This window comes from Echinops telfairi, unplaced genomic scaffold (assembly GCF_000313985.2).
Source record: "Echinops telfairi isolate 266 unplaced genomic scaffold, ASM31398v2 ScPeMD7_5592;HRSCAF=6446, whole genome shotgun sequence".
NCBI classification, from domain to species: domain Eukaryota; kingdom Metazoa; phylum Chordata; class Mammalia; order Afrosoricida; family Tenrecidae; genus Echinops; species Echinops telfairi.
The window spans coordinates 50,803,152-50,808,128 of NW_022109491.1; the positions used below are offsets into that span (position 1 = coordinate 50,803,152).

The 4,977-nt window shown below is 47.4% G+C and overlaps 1 pseudogene; it reads left to right on the forward strand.

Moving 5' to 3' along the window:
* LOC101657464 overlaps window positions 1-978 on the forward strand; it is a 3,104-nt pseudogene extending 2,126 nt beyond the window's left edge.
* Window positions 979-4,977: the final 3,999 nt, after the last annotated feature.

A 4,977-nucleotide genomic window follows, 5' to 3' on the forward strand; every position in this document is an offset into this window, starting at 1 on the left:
TGGGCCACGAGGCCCAGAGCAAGAGAGGCATCCTGACCCTCAAGTACCCCATTGAGCACGGCATCGTCACCAACTGGGACGACATGGAGAAGATCTGGCACCACACCTTCTACAACGAGCTATGCGTGGCCCCCAAGGAGCACCCCGTGCTGCTGGCCAAGGCCCCCCTGAACCCCAAGACCAACCGAGAGAAGATGACCCAGCTCATGTTGAGACCTTCAACACCCCCACCATGTACGTCGCCATCCAGGCCGTGCTGTCCCTCTAGGCCTCCGGCCGTACCACTGGCATTGTGATGGATTCCAGCGATGGGGTCACCCACTCTGCGCCCATCTAGGAGGGGTATGCCCTCCCCCATGCCATCCTGCGTCTGGACCTGGCTGGCCGGGGACCTGACCAACTACCTCATGAAGATCCTGACGGAGCAGGGCTACAGCTTCACCACCACAGCCGAGCAGGAAATTGTGCATGACATCAAGGAGAAACTCTGCTACGTCGTCCAGGACTTCGAACAGGAGATGGCCACCGCTGCCTCCTCTTCGTCCCTGGAGAAGAGCTACGGGTTGCCAGATGGCCAGGTCATCACCATTGGCAATGAGCGTTTCGGCTGCCCCAGGCCCTCTTCCAGCCCTCCTTCCTGGGAATGAAATCCTGCGGCATCCACGAAGCTACCTTTAACTCCATCATGAAGTGTGACGTTGACATCCATAAGGACCTCTACGCCAACACAGTCCTGTCCGGTGGCACCACCATGGACCCCTGCATTGCCCACAGAATGCAGAAGATCACAGCGCTGGCGCCCTGCACGAGGAAGATCAAGATCATTGCTCCCCTGAGCGCAAGTCCTCCGTGTGGATCAGCGGCTCCTTCCTGGCCTCGCTGCCCACCTTCCAGCAGATGTGGATCAACAAGCAGGAGTACGAGGGGTCTGGCCCTCCATTGTCCATCACAAATGCTTCTAGGCGGACTGTTCCTTAGCTGCGTTACACCCCTTCTTGAGAAAAAACTAACGCGCAGGGAAAAAACAAAAGATGAGATTGGCATGGCTTTAAAAAAAAAAAAGATAACATCGCTTCCTGTATTTTGTCTTTTCGTGCTTTTATCCTCATGAACTGGAGACAACTTTCCTTATGTTTACAAAAGATTTGAAGCTAATCCAAGCTTAAAATATAGATATGACACATCAAAAAGAATAAAAAAGAGGTATTTCTTCCTTCAGCCCGGCAGTCTCTCAGGGTCCTCTGAATATGCACCCACATGCCCTTGCCTCTTGCCACTCTGGCCCCAGGCCTCTCTTGATTTGGCAAACTCCTACTTCATTTAGAAAGTTCACCCAGATCTGTGAATGTGCTCAATTGCTCTGCATCAGCAGAGTTGCTCTGTTCAGTGCAATCCCTAACAAAACGTTTTCTTTGTTCCCAGGCCAATCACTTAACAGTGAACTCCTTGAGGTCAGGACCATGTCTTTCCTGTTGCATTCTTCAAACCGAATTTTTAAGTGCTCCGCCTTATTACCAGATATAGCACAATCCTTGCCAATTCAGTTTAAATGATGTGCAATCAATTTAAAGAATAACATGAATAAGCAAAAGAAATCCTTGAACAAGTTAAAATATTACATACACCAGGCACCTTTTTTGCAAAAACAGAAAACCTGATCCTCAAATCCATCGATAATTGCAAAAGGGCCCAAATACCCAAAGCAATCTTGAGGAAGAATAGTGTGGCCATGAGATGCAGCTTCTTCCCATTTTATAGCTAGAAAATGTCGTTCTGAAACGTTTCCAATTTAAAAACTCTTGTGATTAGATTGGGCCCACTCAGATAATCCAACATAATTGCTCCCTCTCAAGGCCCATAATTTTAATCACATCTTAAAAGCAGACACTTTGGGGTCAAGCAGCTGAAGGGACTGTGCCCATCTCAGAGACCAAATCCACTGCAGCCCCGACCGCAAGTGGCAGAGCTACAGCCGGCGCATACCTGCAGCGCCAAGTCTACACAGAAAATGCAAAGCCTTGTTAAATTGCCCTCCCCAGAGATTGACGCCAATGCACGTTTACAGTATGGGCAGGCAACATCCCCTGGAGGCGGCTTGCTGCAGTTGAAGATGGTTCCTCAGGGCTGTCTCCTGCAGGAATTCATCACAGTTCTGGACACTAGGACCTGTTCCCTTTTGTCACAGGTAGGCAGTGGGAGGAGGAAGTGATGAGCACCTTCAGGAAGCAACCTCAGCCAGGCAGCTTGGTGCTGAGCTGTAAGACATCTACTGGTACAGGGGCTGACGTGAGTGGGTGTATGTGTGTGTGCACGTCTAATTATTTATACTTATAAAGTAGCGAGTTGTAAAATACTAATTGCAAATTTGGGGTGCTTACCTTCTGGGGGCTGAAGAGAGATTGTACAACACTCTGGTCCTTAGGAGAAGGACTGTACTTTTGTGACCAGTGAATTATCGCTGATGAGGCTCCACACACAGTGGTACCTAAGTCATCACTAAGAGCAGACTTCTCTCACTCCATTTTCCTCTGACGGAAGCTGCCTCGCCCCTCGTCAGAGGTTCAATTTGGTGCAGTTGCCCTCCTGACCCTTCCAAGGGCTGTTCATCTCCTTTATTTTCAGGATGAGAGATTTACTGACACCTTCACAATTACCTGTGTATATTATTGAGCATAAAGTTAACGTCTTATGGATTGGGGATGCAGTATTGAGCTGGCCTCCGGGACAGGGAGGAGGTTTGAGAAAGGGAGGGAAGAGAAAGAAAGCAATTAGCCTCACCGGTGCCTCTTACTTTCAGAATTGGCAAACCCTTTTCACCAATCATGCTCAGGCCAGCTTCCTTAGACCAGGAGGTAGCATCATGCTCTGTAACAGGAATTTCCAGAAGGACAAGGATGTAATGAGCAAATTGATTGTTTCAACAGTGGTATGAGTGTAAGATCCCAATCGTTGATGGTATTAGGTCCCATTAGCACCGCCACAACTGAAGGAAACACTGCCCAACCCTTGGCCATCCTCACAATCATTATAGGTGAGCCCATTGTGGAGGGTCGTTCTATTCATCACTGACCTTCTACTCTACCAAGCACAACGTCCTTTCCCAGGTGCAGGAGCTCAAATGCCTGTTTGAGGCAAATGCCCACCTGAGTCAACAGAGACCATGTTTCCCCAAATACCCACCCCTGACCCTTTCCTATTATTAGGACAGAGTGCAACTGCTGCTTTGGGTTTCCCAGACTGTCCATCTGTATGGGAATAGAAAGGCTCATCTTCCTCCTGGGGAGTGGCTGGTGATGTCCATCTGCTGACCTTAGCTCCGCCGCCCAGCTCATAGCCCACTGACCACCAGGACCATTAACCAATCTAGGCCTCATTTTCTCAACCTGTGAAAAAGGAATATAAAGTATGTAACTGTGAATGAGAGACATGATCAGTTGATGATCTACATGCAGTTATATTTTTGTGTGATTTCCCCCTCTACATTACAATAAGCAGAGGAAGACATTGCATAAAAGAACAGAGCATCTTTGGGTAAATTTGTAAAAATGCTTTTTTTCTCTTGGGAAGAATAGGTGCTGAGAAAATCAGGATTTGAATCTAAAGTAAGCCACTCCCCATTCTACTCCCCCAGCAAGATTCTTCTTTTTATTTGGGGTTTGAATAGAGCATTATGTATCTGTACCTAACAAGTAGTTTGTATTGCAGTCCTAGAGAGTTCAAATTATATCAGGAAATTGACAATTTCCAAAGAAGACCATGTGCAGAAAGTTTACTGCCCACTATAGTAACATGTCTGGGTATCAGAGTCTCTAAAGCTCAGTGCTCTTGGAACCCAACCCAAGAATGGATAAGTAAGTGATGAAGACCAAAATTCTTCCTTTCAGAAAGAACCCCTGGTGAGCCTGGTGCTGCAAACCTGGTCCATACTCTGAGAACCCTTATGCTGAGAATATGCCCACATCAGACCCCTTTAATACAAATCCCTCCTTGATCAAAGCTTTCTCTTTCTATTGAAGTCCCTAATGGCAACAAACACAGAGACGCTGAGTCCTTGGGTGAGCCATGCACCTCCACTCCAGCATGTGCTCTACAGAGAGCATCCTGTGTTCTGGGCTTGAAGACACTTGGAGTCATCCTGTAGAAAAGCACCTCTGGAAGGTGATAAGGAACCAAGGCCCCCCGGGCAATGCTCTAGAGCAAGTGTCCAGAAAGGAGAGGTCAGCTTTCCCTAGAGGGATGATTCATAGGGTCACTATGAATTGGAATCCACTTGATAGCAATGAATTTGGGGGTGAGTTTTGGCACCCCATCCTAAGGAGTCCGGTGGCATACTTGGTTATGAGTGGGGATGCTAGTCTGAAGGTGAGCAGTCCAAATCCACCAGGCACTCTCCAGGAGAAAGGTCAGCCTTTCATACTCTAGTTCTTTCATCAGAATTGTTACTAACCTGAAATTACCTTACTCTTCTTGACTTTTATTTCCTGTTCCACTCCAAGGCAAAGGTTTAGCTTTCTCTTTCGATCTGGATTCACGGTTATATTCAATTCCTGGCTTTCATAGATGTCACTGGGGTTATGGAATTGAATAGAGGGCAAGGAGAGAGCCTACGTCCACGGCCAGCTCCCAACAGCCCTTCTTGCTCCCATCCTTCCTGCCATCTTTATACACACAATTGATGAAGTACAGTTTTTGACCACACACGAGTATGGAGTGACTGTAAATAACACTAAGGCACAGAGATGAGTACAGTGTGACCACCTACAACAGAAAGCAAGCTCTGTGATGGAAAACACAATTTCTACATACATCTGGGTGCATAGCCCATTTTGGGAAAATTAATCTGAGTGAATAAATGAATGAGTAACAAAGGAATGAGTGATGTGCCTTAGGGATTCTTGCACACTCCTTTCTCTGTCTGCTCTCCCATCTCTCCAGTACAGAAAGCTCTTTGTCTGGAAAGCTCTCCCTTGTGGGGGG